Source organism: Oreochromis niloticus, unplaced genomic scaffold, assembly GCF_001858045.2.
Source record: "Oreochromis niloticus isolate F11D_XX unplaced genomic scaffold, O_niloticus_UMD_NMBU tig00000355_pilon, whole genome shotgun sequence".
Classification (NCBI taxonomy): Eukaryota; Metazoa; Chordata; class Actinopteri; order Cichliformes; family Cichlidae; genus Oreochromis; species Oreochromis niloticus.
The window spans coordinates 34,767-51,283 of NW_020327135.1; the positions used below are offsets into that span (position 1 = coordinate 34,767).

At 39.8% G+C, this 16,517-nt stretch overlaps 1 long non-coding RNA gene across 3 annotated transcripts; it reads left to right on the forward strand.

Moving 5' to 3' along the window:
* The first annotated feature begins 3,741 nt into the window (after positions 1–3,741).
* LOC102075718 (uncharacterized) lies at positions 3,742–15,522 on the forward strand. 3 transcript variants are annotated; one of them, XR_003217316.1, is made up of 5 exons: positions 3,742–3,760; positions 14,309–14,638; positions 14,724–14,775; positions 15,071–15,144; positions 15,398–15,522. It is a non-coding gene; the product is annotated as an uncharacterized LOC102075718 (long non-coding RNA). The 3 variants fall into 3 exon arrangements; XR_003217317.1 differs by lacking the exon at positions 3,742–3,760 and adding an exon at positions 9,520–9,538; XR_002060765.2 differs by lacking the exon at positions 3,742–3,760 and adding an exon at positions 14,090–14,168.
* The last annotated feature ends 995 nt before the right edge of the window (positions 15,523–16,517 follow it).

Consider the following 16,517-nt stretch of genomic DNA (forward strand, 5'->3'; position numbering starts at 1 on the left):
TGGTAGAAACTGTGAGTACATTTCAGAGCATCTGAAACATCTTCACTTAAATAAAGATGTTGAATCAGTACTTCACAGCACTTTAAATATCAAGCATTTTGAAATACTTCTTAAGTACAAGTATCTGTACTTGTTCATAAGTGCAAAGTGTCAGTATTTTGCCGCCTCTGTTGACAGACAGTGTTAATCTCTCTGTTTTGTGTCACATGTCAGATCAATGTGGGGATATTTCAGTTTTTCTGACACAGAACATAAAAGTGTTTATCTGCTCAGCTCCACTGATCTGAAAATGGGTTCGTTAAACACTTTTGTTCTTTCAAACAGTTTCAAAAATGCCTCCAAAGAGAAATGTACAGAACCTTTTGGTTTCCATTTCCTCGTCTCTTCTGACAAATGACAGACAAGTGAAGTCAAATGAAATGGGTTTCATTCTTTCCTCTGACTTTTCTCTCTTAAAGACAAACAGCTGATGTGACAGTACTCACATCATTATTGAATGTTTTCAGTCCATAAATGCAATGATCAGATTGTCAGTGTTACACCTGTTCCCACTTGTAACAGGTGTAACACTTGTACCACAGCTGTTCATTTTGCTGATGTTTTGATTCAAACTTGATCTTTATTTAAAGTGAAAACAGAGTTTCTGATGAATTATGCTGTAACAACTGTTGTTGTGCAAGACGCTGCAGAAACCCTGAAAAGCACCACAATAAACCAACTCTGCCAACCACAAGTGTAATATGTGTAGTATGTAACACACACAGAGCAACCCTCTGATGTCTTTTCTGAAGCTGCTGTGTGTATTAACCAGTTTGCATTTCCAATATTCATGTGGAACTTGTTAATCTGCAAATGTGCATTTGTTTAATTTGTCTACAATAAAAAGTTGAACCTGTCTCGTCACGCTTCTTCTGCCAACATCAAGAGACGGGGAGAGCTCTCTTCTCTACACTATGCTATCAATGTTATTATGTACGCTGTGTTTAGTCAGATCATACGGGCACCTACACACACATTTAAACTATAATGAATATGCAAAGCAGATAACCAGGAATTAGCTTTCACAGTTCATGTGTGCTTTTCTCAGCACTCATGGTTCAGACCACACTCCTCTTTTAACTCTGACCTCATTTTGAGCTCAGCTCTAATTCTGTAAAGTGTTGTGAGTCCATCTCACACACTTGTATCACATCAAAAACATTTGTTCACAGATTGAAAAAGGCTTCCTGCCACAGAGAGCATCTCCTGGATGACTAAGACGTAAAGAATATCAGACACGCTGTCACTGCTGGTAAAACTGCAGGTTTGCTGTCTTGAAGTTTTATCCACTTGCATCTGGTTAACCATGTATGCAAATAAGGAGGAAGATGAGAGGGTGTCATTTTTTTTAACACTTCTCTTCTGTATCTTAAAGACTGGGATGAGTCGACTTCTGCTTTACAGAAAGGACTGTCAGTTATCTACTTGCATTTTAACGGCTCACACAGCGCAATGAGAGGAGCAGCTATGAGTGTAATAACAGCAGTCAGTGGATTTGTTCTCCTCACTGTGACAGGTTGGTCTGCTGTGAGTAATTCTACTTTGAGTAACCAAATGTGACAGAAAATATAATTCAGACACTGATTTGTTTTCAGGTGAATGTATTTTTCTTCCATCTGTAAAATGATGCTGTGTGAAACATCGTCTGTCCTTACAGCTCTGCAGCTCCAGCCTTCTGTCTCCATTCTTCAATGTTTTTCTTTGCACTGTTAACACTCAGCAGTTCAGAGTTTTGCAGTCTAATCATTTTATCTGCGTTTTATTGCAGTGCCATAAATCTGGACACTAATGATGTTTGGGTGAAAGACCCAATAATTTAGTCTAATTATTATAAATCATCTGTCGTCTTAGATTCACAGAATGTATTTGTTGTGTTTAAGTGGATTTTCTCAGGATGAACATGGCTGACGTTTATCAGTGTGAACTGTTTGCTCCTCTTTTTGTTTTCATGTTGACAAAACCCAGACTATCAGTCTCACTTCACCTCTTTTCTTTTTTCTTTGTCTACATAAAGAACAAATTGTAAATTCATGGCTGCCATTGACTAAGTGATAGTGACACTACAGCCACTTCAAGCTGCTCTGTAAAATGAACGAGTCATTTAACGTTTGACTTTGAAGCTGCTGAGGCCTGAGCTCTTGTCTGGGATGCATTTTCAGCTACTTTTAATCACTCGAACCTGAAAAGTTTAGAAACAAAACTTTATCTGTGAAATGGAAGTTTTCACCTCGTTACACAGAAAAGCCAACGTGTAACGTCCCCGTATGAGAACATGTCTCTGTGTCTGTGTTTGTGTCCTTCTTTGTGGTTCTGCTGAAGTGTCTCTATGTGTCAGTGCGTCTCTTCTTATATAAGTGTGTTTGAGTGTAATTTATCCTAGAAGTTACTTGTGTTAGAAATTGTTAATTCCATAGACTACATTTTTTATTTTTTTATTCTTTAGCTTTTAAATCAGAATGAGGTCCAACTACTTTTATCTGTTATTTTACTTCCTTTTAAAATCCTGTCCTGTTCTCCTGTGTTTTCCATTTTAACTGTGCTTCATTTTGTTCATCAGCGGTTGTTTTAAGTGTGTGCTAGAACTCAATTTGGCTAAACTACCAATCACTACTCGTCAGTAGAGATTAGTGCCTTCCTGTTTTGGCGTGTTTCTGAAATAATAATTGATGATCTAAAATGTACCCATAAGATGATCCCTGTGTTCCCTTTAATAACAAAACTCGAATACCGACTGTGTAAGAATCTATATTCCTCTCACTGCTTCATTTCCTGCACTCACTATCATTCCCCCTTTTTTCTTCTCTTCCACCTCGACCATGCTGTGATCGACACTTCCTCTATGAGACTCACACACACTAAGAGATTGTGTTTGTTTAGCCTGTAAAATGGGTGTCTGTGATGTGTGAACTGATAATACACACATTGCATCTCTAACAGAATTGCTTGTGGTGTATTCACATATTCATCTAATGGCCCACAGTTAATGTCCCATAAAAGAGCCGTAAATGCAATAAAAAGACTAATTTTGCACCACGGTTGCCTCGAGTTTTATTTCTGTCTTCTTGTGGTTCTTTATCTCTACTTTCGCTGCCACTCTGCGCGTGTAACCAGTATGTAAGAAAAATAAAAAAGACGGCCAATTTCAGAAGACTAACCAATAATGACACAACCACAAAATGTTGAAACCTCTCCTTGTATTAAAATGTTGTACACAGTATTACAACCAACAACAGTAGCCAATATAAAGTGTGCACACAGATGCCAAAAGAAATGCAATAAAAAAGTAATAAAAAAGTAATCGGGAGGGAGCTGCTGACATGACACAAAGTTGTGCGTGCCCTGATGGACAGGCCTTTGCGTCTCATAAATCTAAAACACCAGGATGGCCCACCTCTAAAATCTTAGATTTTCATTTTGGAGGCATTTGCTTTAACCTTCAGTCTGACCTGCACGGTGGAAACACCGCGGCCGCCGTCTCTCTGAGCGTCTTCAAGAAAGTTTTCAAGCTCAGGCCATCTGCTATGATTACCTCTGAAAGCTTTGTCGTCTTTTTGCATTGACTCAGTTCTTCACGCTGGCGTCTCCACCGTCTCACCATCGATTCATTTGTGCCAAGATTCTGTGCAGCAGCTCGATTTCCTTCTCGAGCCGCCAGATTGATGCCTTTAACTTATAAGCTGCATTATATGGTTTTCTTCGAGTCTTTTCCATGTTGATGAGGGTGAGTACAAACTACTGATTTGCAATCATTTAATTGTGAAAGTGCTCTTCATTTATCTCCCACAATTTCATTGGTCCTCTGTGAACTACTTATCAATTTTATTGGTCTGCTGTTACCAGGCAAAATGTTTTTGGCGACATGAAAAAAAAAAAACATGCATTAGCCGCACGTTACTATAAGCTTCAGTGTTCACAGTGTGGGGAAAACGCAGCGGCTTGTAGCCGGAAAAATACGTTATTGTGGGTGATAGGAACATCCATGTAGACGCTAACAATGACAGCCTCATCACAGCATTTAATCATGTATTAGACTCAGTGGGCTTCTCTCAAAATGTAAACCAACCCCCCACCACTTTAATCACACTCTAGATCTAGTTTTAACATATGACACATGGTCCACTGATGACACCATAGCCCTGACACATACTGCCCTCTCACACCTGGAGAACAGAGACACATATGTGAGAGTGCTGTTTGTAGATTACAGCTCAGCGTTCAACACCATCGTTGGACAGGAAACTGCAGGATCTTGGATTGAGTTGACTGCTTAAAGAAGTCCTGCCATTAATTAATGCTTCAATCTTAAATATGATCAACCTATCTCTAATAATCAGCTGTGTACCACAGGCCTTCCAGCTGGCTGTAGTTAAACTGTTACTTAAAAAGCATCTCTAGACCCAGCTGTCTTAGCTAATTATAGGCCAATCTCTAACCTTCCTTTCATTTTCAAGTGTGCGGTCGCTGGATTGGGACACAGCCATGGAGTGCGTTAGAGAGTTTGGGCGTGCAGCGTTTAAAGCGTGGAAGTGCTGACCTTACTTTGAGTTTGATTCCGTAAAAAGTGAGAAGAACATTAGCGTCCGCTGTTCACTCACTGCGTGGGAAGAAAACTTCTTTTTACAGCAAAAAAGACCCTAATCTTCCGAGCAAGCACCGAGTACGCTGCCACGGGAATGTGAAATTCAAAGAGAAGCTCCCGGATCCTTCCACTGACATGGCTGCTGCGGCACACCTGCAGCAGGGCAAACCTCCGCCTGCCCCACTCCTGCTAAACAGGTGAAAATAGAGCAACAGGACCGCTGAGTCTTTGATTTTTTTCTGCTGTGTTTTACTTGCATCTATTTGAAAGAGTAAATGTAAACACAAAAAACTATTTTATTTTATAGGCTGGAATCTGCAGAAAATAGATTTAATGTTAAACAAATTTCTCCCAGTCAGAGAATGTTGCATATAATTTAATGTTTGCTTGATGCATAAAGTTCAAAGATTAAAACTAGTTTTAAAAAGAGACTTTTTCATTTGGTTACATTTTATATGATGGATTATGCAGAAAAAGTCGAATTTCAAGTAACTCGACCAACACAGCTGATGGCCAAATAAAGCTTTCTGAAGCTTGTACTGAAAAAGGTTTCATGACTTGAAACTTTTCACCACAGTTGTCTTTGGTGACATCTGGTGGCCTGAAATATGAAGAGCAGGTTGAATCACAACTTAAAATAAACTGCTTCTGTCATGGTTGGCTGTGTGACAGGCAGGCAAGCAGGATTGGTGGACCCAAAATGCAGGACTCAGACTCGAGGGATGAACTCAGAATACTCAGCTTTATTTGCTGGCACGGGAAAACAAGCATACAAAGCAAAGCAAACTAAACTAAACTGGGAAACAACATAAACTCACGGGAAACACAGGGAGCTCCACACAGCATGAGGGGGAACTGACGTTAACGACGCGACAACAAGAACTAACTGACAGGGACTAAAATGCACTGGTGGGCACATGAGGAAAGGAGGAACAGGTGGGCACACAGCTGGGACTCATTAGGCTAGACCTTCAAAGTAAAACAGGAACTCCACAGGCAGAATTCAGAGACAATACTAACACAGTACAGGGACAGGAGGAACATGAGGGCAGAACTAAACTTAAGAGCTAGAAATCACAACCCAGAAGGACAAGAAATCTAGAAAAGCAAAACAGAACCCAATAAACAATAATATAGAATCAAAACACTGGGCCACAGGCCCAGGACCGTGAAAGTTTCATTATGATCGCTCACTCTACAGAGCCCTGTTGCCAGTTTCTGTTTAATATCCTGTGACGGTGCTGGGGCGATCGTGGCTCAAGAGTTGGGAGTTCGCCTTGTAATCGGAAGGTTACCGGTTCGAGCCCCGGCTCGGACAGTCTCGGTCGTTGTGTCCTTGGGCAAGACACTTCACCCGTTGCCTACTGGTGGTGGTCAGAGGGCCCGGTGGCGCCAGTGTCCGGCAGCCTCGCCTCTGTCAGTGCGCCCCAGGGTGGCTGTGGCTACAACGTAGCTTGCCATCACCAGTGTATGAATGTGTGTGTGAATGGGAGAATGACTGGATATGTAAAGCGCTTTGGGGCCCTTAGGGACCATAAAAGCGCTATATAAATACAGGCCATTTACCATTTAGAGCTCAGATAGATGCCACTCAGAGTTCCAGTAGCATCTCTACATCAACTGTGCAGAGCAGACTGTGTGAATCAGGACTTTATGGTCAAACAGCTGCTAAGAAACCACTACTGAGGAAAAGCAACAAGCAGAGGAGATTTGTTTGGGCCAAGAAACACAACGAGTGGACATTAGACCAGTGGAAATCTGTGCTTTGGTCTGATGAGTCCAAATTGAGATTTTTGGTCCACCTGCCGTGTCTTTGTGCGATGCAGAAAAGGTGAATGGATGGTCTCTACATGCATGGTTCTCACTGCAGGGTTCATACGCCTTTTTCAGGGTGAAATTCAAGCACTTTTTGAGCATTTTCAATGTCCCTTTCCAAGCTTTTCTCCAGCTCCAGCATATCACCATTATTTCACCCAAAGGCACCGAGTTAATACTCAAAAAAGCTGCAGCAATACACACAAATATAAACAGTACTTGGTGACAACTTTGCTTTTAGCCTTTAACCCTCTGAGTCCAGACTATAATTGGCCATTTCTGACTACTTTTGATTTGGCCTCTATATTTCACCTTTAAAAACTGTTCATCTTGCCAATCTGTTATTTTCATTTTGACAAACTGTATCAGCACAATTTATCTAAATTCAGACAAAATTGAAAATACAAGTAGAAATATTTTTTAAAAATATGCACAAGTTTTGCAAACAACAAAGTTATATGGTACCATTTGCCTAAAAATGCAGCCAAGGCTCAGACGTTTTTTATACAACCATTTAAAAGTATTTACAGAACAATCAAGGGTTCCATCAAATAAGAAGGCACACAAATTATTTATACAACTCCAAAAAATAGAGAACAGCACAGGGATAAACCTGCAGGTCTGACAGCAGGTGTGTCACTCAGCGTTTACACTGCAATCTGCCTTTGGTGGCTTTTTTGCAGCAACTGTGACGTTCACTAGTAGAACTGACACACAAAACAACACAATGACTACACCACACACGAGGTAATTCCTTTATCTATCCAGTTTTTAAAACTAGGGTCTATTTGATTTGATGTAAATTCCGAATCATATGCAGACCATTTTAATATTTTTATGTCCTTCTCCAGCTTATTTTCTTTTACCACCATTTTCCAAACCCCTAGTGTGGCCTTTACCCAAGGATTTCTTATTCTGGAAATGTAGTCCTGTAAATTTTTATCTGCTAGAACTGCCTGTATATGCATATTGGTTATTGTTTTGCATTCAGTTTCCTTCCATGCTGCTACATATGAGGGATCACACCAGTGCAACACTGCCCTGATCATTGCTGGAGTATAGTACTTTTTTAAACATGGTAGGCCCCAGCCGCCGTTCTCTTTGGGCAGTTGTAATGTTTTGTATCGTATTCTGGGTCGTTTCCCCTACCATATAAATCTAGAGACCGTTTTATCCCATTCAATAAAATCTTTTTGATTAATCTGGAGTGGGAGGGTCTGAAACAAATATAAAAATCTTGGTAAAACATTAATTTTGATGGTTTCTGTTCTAGAGCTTATGCTCAGACATGGGATATGATTCCATTTTGTAAGGTCCTCTTTGACTCTTTGATATAAATGGTTGTAATTTTTGTCAAATAGTCTTTTTGTATCTTTAGTAAGTGTTACCCCCAGGTATTTAATTGAGTCTGTGTTCCAGTTCAGTGGATGTGCTTGTTTGAGCTTTTCAAATGGACTATAATTGTAGGGAAGGGCTTCAGTTTGACTTAGATTCAGTTTATATCCTGTCATTGGGCCAATGTTTTTAAGACAGTTCATTACCTCCGGCAGAGCCTCCTCAGGTGTTTTTAGGATCGTCATCGGCATAGTATGCTATTTTATGTTCCACATCATTTATTGTAATACCTGTGATTTTTCTGTTTTGCCTTATATATTGGGCTAGTGGCTCCAGAAATATAGCAAAGAGAAGAGGAGACCAGGCACAGCCTTGTCTCACTCCCCTCTCCAATGTTAGGGGTTGAGTTAGGTGACCAATAATCCTAAGCCTTGCAGTCGGGTTATCATATAATGCCTTTACATTATTTATTACCGGCTCATTAAAACCAAATTTATGCAGGACTCTATATAGGTATTGCCAACAAACAGAGTCAAATGCCTTTTCAGCATCAAGACTGAGGATCACAGCCTGCTCTGTATGTTGTTGTATATAGTTCATTATGTGTAAAGTGCGTCTTGTGTTATCCTGGGTTTGACGTTTATGTATAAAGCCAGCTTGATCATTATGTATGAGGTTAGGGAGAATTCTCTCCATTCGTTTTGCCATTATGGATGTATAGATACGGTAATCTACATTAAGTACGAAAATCGGCCTGTACGACCCACATTCTTTCTTATCCTTGGCCTCCTTCGGTATGAGAGATATAATTGGTTCTTTCCGGGTGGGTGGGATTTGTGCCTTTTCAAGTGCCCAATTGCATGTTTTTCTCAATATACGAATAAGATCCTCTTTGAATGCTTTATAAAATTCAGAAGTGAACCCATCACTTCCTGGCGATTTATTAGCTTTCAGGTTTGTTATGGCATTTTCTAATTCCTTTACTGTTATTTCAGAGGCTAGTTGTTTATTCTGGTCTTCACTCATGACAGGTAAATTGAGCCTTTCAAGAAATGTGTCCATTTGATCAATTCCCACATCCATAATTTTAAAAAAGAGTTGTTTATAAAAAGTTTCAAAGACAGACCGGATCTTGTCCTGCTTACTTTCTATTGTGTTTTTCTGGGGATCTCTTATTTTGTATATTGTATTGTCTGCTTGATGTTTCTTAAGTTTCCATGCCAACAGTTTTGTGAATTTAGGGCCATTTTCATAATATCTTTGTCTAAAAAATAGCATCTTTTTTTTTTCAGTTTCCTGAGTGTACATTAAGTTAATTTCATTTCTTAGTTTTTTAATTTGTTCTAGTGTAGTCGGGTTTTGGTTTTGAGCATGGCTGCTTTCTAGCTGGCTCAGCTGTTTTTGGGAGTCCTGTAGTTTTTCCTGGTAGAGTCTCTTTTTCCTTGTGGAAGCTGCAATGATTTTTCCTCTTAATACTGCCTTTGCTGCATCCCACAGTATCGGTGGGGACACCTCTCCATTATCATTTTCTTTCATGTACATTTGGATTCCATTGCTCATTTCTTTCCTACAATTAGCATCATTAAGTAGGCCAGGGTTAAATCTCCATATTGTATCTCTTTTGTTTCCCTCTAGGTCAACTACAATATGCATTGGGGCATGGTGGCTAAGATCTATTGTTCCAGTGTCTGAGTCGATAATTCTTGATCTGTCCCTGCTACATACAACGAAATAGTCTATTCTGGTATATGATGAGTGATGTGAGGAATAGTGAGTATATCTTCTTACATTAGGGAACATTTCCCTCCATACATCAATCAAACCCATGTCCTTCATCAACTCTTTCACTTTTTTACCAATTGTTTTTTTGGAGCCTGTTTGTTTTGATATATCAAGTTTTGGGTATAAATGTATATTCAGATCACCTCCACAGACCAGGAATCCTTTAGATCGGTTAATCATCAACTCTATTATCTTCTTGTAAAAAGAAAAAGTACTACCAGGTGGAATATATACGCTAATCAAAGTGACAACAGATCCTGGATTAAGTTACTCCTACTACAAACTATCACTGCTGCGATCCTGTTGTGATTTGATGGGTCGTTGGCATTTAATCATTAAATTGTGTATCTCTGTATCTTTGCCTCAATAAATGTCTTGCTGATGCCTTTGGTTTATTTTGTTCAGCTTAAGTACAAATTTCAAATTTCTAGTTTAGTTATTTCATTTCAGATTCTCATGTTTGCTTGTGATGGGCACCATGTTCAAACAATGTCAACCTTTATTTATCGTCCATTATAACCAATCTCGGCTACATCATTTTAAACAAACCAGCCAAAGTGCACAGTCCTTTAAATCTATGCAACAAGGTTTCTAGAGAGCATCTAAAGCAGAGTTGGGCAATTAATTTAACATGACAAACTGGATCGCATCACTAAGCTGAACTCAGTTCTGTTCAATATTAATTTGATCTTTTTTCAAAGTGTTGGTGAGAGTAGAGGTCACAGTTAGGCAATTAAAGATAAAACAGACAGTGTTAAACGATATTCACCAAAATAACTGTGAGCAACATTTGCCCATGAAACACACTATATTATGATATATTATGAAAGAACAGGTAACTATAGCTGTCATAAAAATGTGGTCAGGCAAAATTGCAGCAGCTTCCCTGATCATTTTACTAAGATAAGGAAAGAAAAAATGATCCAAATATCTTAGCCCAGCACAAATTTAGCTCTTTATTTAATTACTGTTAATCTCCATAGATAATTCAAGTCAGTTTCCATACCTATGTGCCAGGTAATTATGTTTACAGGTGATATTTTTATTCACTGATACAGCACACAATCATTACACTAGGATATTTAGATCATTTACTCTTTACTTCTTTTATGTACTTCAAAGGTCAAAATATTCACAACCTGAACGTAAAATTTCTCTAAATATACCAAAGTTATGATACATTAAACGTTTGCTGATTCTGGGACTTTTCCAGATTTGCTTGTCTTTATGTGGAGTGGCACACTTCACAATATTTCTCTTTGCTTGTTCTGAAGCTGCCTCTGGTTCTCCGTCAGTTCTAAAAGCCGTCAGTGCTAAAATTATTGTCAGCAGTGACTGAGTCTGCCATCCCACCTACCAGACAAGAAGGTTTATATGAATGTCCATGCAATCAGTCTCACTGTGATTAGCACTGGATTAAGTTACTGCTACTAAACACTGAGCATGCGTGCCAACAAAAAACAGACATTTATAGCAGTTATTCCTCTTCACACAGTTAGCTGGTAGATGGCAGGCATCTGACTGTGGGGTAAACTGCTATCACGATACTGGGTCTGTGACCACTGGGTTTTGTATATTTTAGTTTTATGTTGTTGATAACTGTAATTTTCTCCATGTTTCCTGTTTTATTTTGAAAGAGTCTGGTGTGTTCTTGTTCGTTGGTGTTAGTTTGACTTTCCCTGTGATGTCATGTTTCATTTCAGTCAGCTGTTTTCCTCATGTGTATTCACTTCCCCTGAACACGTCCAGCGTGTTCATAGTTGATTATAGTTTTTCACAGTCTGCCTTAGTTGTAACTAGTTTTTCATAGTTTCATGTTACTGCTACCATTTAATCTTAAAAACTGCATGACTCATGGCAGACAGAAAAGACCATTTGGTGAAAATATCAATTCTGGGGATCTGCAACACGGGAGTAGAATATCTAAACAAATGTAACCAGCTAAAATCAAACACGGTTATACTTTATGTATCTCCGGTGTTTTTCCACCACCGGTTTGTACACACATACAGAAAGACATTACTATGACATCCACTTCAAATTGGGAAACGATGCTATGATACATGATATTGAGACACATGATTCTAATCTAATATTAAAATCTTAGCAAATTTACAGCAAATGAAACAAAGCACAAATTCAAAGTTTTTTATTTTATTCATTTTATTTTTTTTAATTTGTGGTTGGTGCTGTTTTTTAAATTCAAAATGTCCTGTTGTAATTGGACATTTTGAGTTAAGAAACAGCACCAAATCCCAACAACACTTCCCTCATGGTGCTTTATATTGTAAGGTTGTTCTACAACAACGCACAAAGACTCCAACCCCCTAGAGCAAGCACTTGGCGACAGTGGGAAGGAAAAACTCACTTTTAAAAGAGAGAAACCTCCGGCAGACCCAGGCTCTGGGATGGGGTGGCCATCTGCCTCGGCCAGTTGGTGATGAGGGAAGGAAGTTGGGAGAAGAAGAGTAGTTATTTTTAACCACTCTGGTTTTAAAATTAAATTTAGAAAGCCCAATTGAAATGAATATTTGAAGCCAATTTAAGAGTTTTCTCGCATAATCACATGCACGTGTCAGTTAGATTTTAGCGTGCACATGAGAAAGCCCTAACGATGACATTTTGGCTCCTCAGTTTTGCATGTTTTTTGAAGCTGCTGACGATTGCTTCATCCATCTCTGGGTTTCTTGACCACATTAAGCGTATTGGAGAGTCCCACCTGTCATGGAGTTCATTGTATACTGTCAGGGCGAGTAGTTCAATGTTCTCCAAGGACATTTTGTACTTTTTTGACAAAATTTTGTTCCAGATCTTCTGGAAAAGCCTCTCTACAATAAACTCTGATGCTACTGGATTCATTGTCATCTTCTCATTTCCTTCGCTCATGGCGTGCATTACCAGATCTTTGGTCACATTTTTTACAACTTCCTTGTACTCTTGCCTGTCTTTAGAGACACTCAGTACTATTGCTGGTAATGCCAACAGGTGTTTGATGAAGATTGAGACGGTAATATTGTCAAGCTGTTCCCTCAGATTAAAAATCAAAAGGTTTTCTTTGCACTTGTGTGTTTTGCAAAGATCCTTGAGGATGGCCTTGCCCACATTAAAAATGCTGTCGTGGGATAAATTCAAGTGTTTCTCCTCAACTTCAGGCCAGATTTTCTCAATCAGACGATGGCTGATGCAGTCAGGAGTGAGGCGCTCTGTGAAGATCTTGTATTTGGAGGAGACTTTTTCTTTGGCCAGTAAAACCACCAACTGAATAACCCAGCTGACACGCACCTTTTTCTGCAGCTTCAGTGTCTTTTCCAGTGCTGATATTTCAGGCTGGTTGGTCTCATCTTTGAATACAAACTGCACTTCTTCTAACACTTCTTTGTCCTGTTCAGTTTGTTTCTTTGCGTCCTCTACCATTGTCTTCTCCTCTGACAGTGCTGCCTGCACTTCATTCACTGCTTTTTTGGCCTCTTCACACTCTTTCTTTGCCAGTTTGGTAGTTTCTTCAAGCGCATTTTTCACTTGGTTCAGTTCAGCTTTTTCTGTGGCGTTTGAAACCATCAACTGAACAACTTTGTTGACACACAACTTTGAGGAGGAATCTGGGGTTGCCATGTCTTTTGTCTCTGTCTTAGCCTCGGCTAATTCTTCTGTCTGCTCGTCCACTTTTTCCTGCATTTCTTTTGTGTCCTTCCCCACTTTCTGCTCTTCCGGGACTTTATTTTCTTCCTCCTCGACCTGCAGGTCGCCCAGTGTACTCTTTGGCAGAGTGCACACTAATTCTGGTTTTGGTTTGTGATCGCTCAGTTTTGACAGTTAAGCTACGGTGTTACAATGAATCAGACATTCAGATATGACTGAGGGCAGCAGAACAAAATCTCATCCAGTGAATCGCTCGTGACTATAAGTAAGAAACGTGCTGGTCCAGTGTGGGGTTCACCTGCTATTTATGGACTTGAGTTGACTGTAACGTCACGGCCTGGTTCTCTTGCCTTTCATTGTTGAAACCGGCCCCGCCCACAACAACGTTCCCTATTGGCTGACTGAAAATATGTAACGCCCACAAAGAAAGGGCTTTCAGAGTTTCTGACGTCATGGCCCGATTCTCCCCTTTAATGTTTGAAATAGGCCCGAAAACCATTTTCACCACTTACGCAAAAGCTCTTCTTTGTGGTAGAAAACCTTTATTTTCCACGCTCTCTTCACTTCCATCCGCCTCTGTCACGTCTTTTTGCCCACTCCGAGATTATTGCCTGTGGTCCTGTGGCTTACTCATAATATTTTAAACAAGTGGGCGAACTGATCTATTAATGTTTCCGACACACAGTTTACTTCTAACTGCGCTGATTTTCTACAATGAAAAAATGTCTTCGTTTTTTGTGTGTTATATATATAATGAAAAAAATGAACTCTCCTCTGTTTAGAATGCAATTTTTTAAATCAACCTTAAAACCAACCACACCGATAAAAGCTATTTGCTGTTTTAATAACGTTTAATTGCCACTGCATGAGCTCATCTTGTGTTACATCCTTAAGAGAGAGACCTGCGGCTGCCTCCTTCCTTTGGCTCCTTGCGTGTCTTTATCTGAGCATCACTTTTGCCTCCACTATGACGCCCCTGGTAGCTACATTTAACTTTCAAGGCTGTTTACAATCAGACAAAATTTGACCTCTTTGTGTAAATACACAGACGGATTCGTGAGCTCAGAGGTTACTGACTAACATCTACCTGTGTTACTCTTTCTTTCCCTGTCTCCTCAGAGCCTCCAGAAAGTGTCTCCATCAGCTTTGTAAACCACACTGGGATGATGTTTGAGAATCAGCAGTACACCCTGCAGTGTAGCGTACAGAACGTAGCTCCTGTTCAGAGCCTCACTGTGACCTTCTACAGAGGAAACACAGCACTGGGTCACCTACAGTCCAACAGTGAACAGAAGAAACCAGTGAATGAGACCTTTACTCTGAACATCACTCCCAGTAGAGAAGGTGATGGAGCCCAGTACTGGTGTGAAACCAAGCTGGAGCTGGGACCAGCTGGACCACAGCGCCCTCCAGTGGTGACATCAGAAAAACTCCCTGCTATAGTTCACTGTGAGTCTGAGAGAAATAAAGACGTTCTTTGATCTGTTTCTCAGAGTTTGACATTTTGAGCATGTTTTGATTCTTCCTCACTCAGGTAAGTCTGAGTGCAAGGACTCAAAGCGGCGCTGAGCTCCAAGATGGCTCAGGTAAGAGAAACCCCAAATACAGCTGCTAGTGATGTTAGAGGCTGAGAACATCTGTAATAAGAGTTGTAAAAACATGCAGTGACATATGACGGTGTCCACAAGCAGCTGTTTTTGTCACTCACTTATCTCAAGCTCTTATTGCTGTTGTTATGATGTCACAGAGGCGATAACCCACTTCTGGACAGCACATTTGTACAGCACTTCTGTACAAATGATCAACTTTCAAATCTGTTAGAATCTCCACCACTGGACGCCCACTGTTGCTCAGTGCTCAAGTTTTTGTTGTTGCTTTCAGAGGTGAAGACTTTTCTGAAAACATCCTTCAGGCCACGGCAAACTTGAAGACAGTGAACATCATTCCAGCAATCGGTGAGTTCACACTCAGTGATTTTTGTCTCTCTTTTAACTCAGCTTTAACAGATTAATTGATGGTAAAATGTATTATTTCTGTTCATGCTTTCAAACAATATTTCATGCATTGATGTCTTTGCAGCACTGTGTCTATGGACCTCTAACATGCCAGTTTAATTAAACAGTTCATAAAAAGCTCAGGGTTTTAAGTGTTATATGTAACAAATCTCTTCTTTAAAACTCAGTTTATTTGTCATATTTTCTCTCTCAGGTCTGAATGTCCACAGCATGCTGAAACATGAAGCCATCGTCCTCACTTTGGAAACGCTTAAGTTTCTGGAGGATAAGCTGCTCTGGCACGATGAGCGTTACACGCCTCTCCACCCGTTTAAACTACCCTACTCTGACTTTCCTTAAACAGTGGCCTGTAACATATTAACTGAGTTAAGTGTGTCATTAATAAATAACTCAAATGATGACAAATTGAAAAGTTTTCTTAGTTACTGGTGTTTAGAGAAGCCACACTTGTTATGGTTCACAGGAGTTCAGGAGTGAGCGATGAAAGTGATGCTACATCAGAGTCTGTCTCTGGACTGGTTGTTTGAGTTCAGCAGGAGGTGGTGAACCCACAGCTGCCAGTAGCGCCGCCTGGTGGGTGGGAGGATCATACTTCAGGTTCAGTATTATAGTTACGTTCTTCCTGGTCTGAGCCTCAGGCAGGAACTGGTCAGAAGAACTGAGTCAGTTTTTTAAAGTTCTGGTACAGAAAGAGAACTAAGACAGCCACACCATCACCTGTGGCTGACCACACACCGCTAATGATTTGTCTTCTCAGTGTTGATGTAATATTTTCGGTGGCAACATAACTAGAAGCAAAAAGTTCACTTTTGAAAATTCAAGACTAAAGTTCCACATTATGAAAAGTTACTCCAAAAAGTCTACAAAGGTTTTCTTTTTGTCTACCAAAGTACATTTTTCTAACTTCACGTGTGGAAAAAGCAAATAAAGAGATTAAGGAATGATTTACTGAACGACAGTCAGAATTACCAGAGTTAGCAGAGCTACCGTAGATCGGTTTATGGACTTTAATAAGGAGAGATAAGAATAGTGAGAATTTACATGCTGTAACTTTAATGATGCTTGAAAATAATCCAGGAACTGCACTGCTTCTGAGCCTGTTCAGTCAGCACACAGTCTGTGTAATATGTGAATATTAATACATTTGACTTCTCCTCCCTTTTCCAATTAAAAGTTGCCAGTAGGGTTGTTGAACTTTGGGACCATGGAGCTGTGGTTTTAAAAAAAAAATCTTACAGTGTAATTACTGTATTTGGACAAAATAACCATTAACTGTAGTGTAAAAGTATGCAGGCCAAGGTTCACGTCAGGGT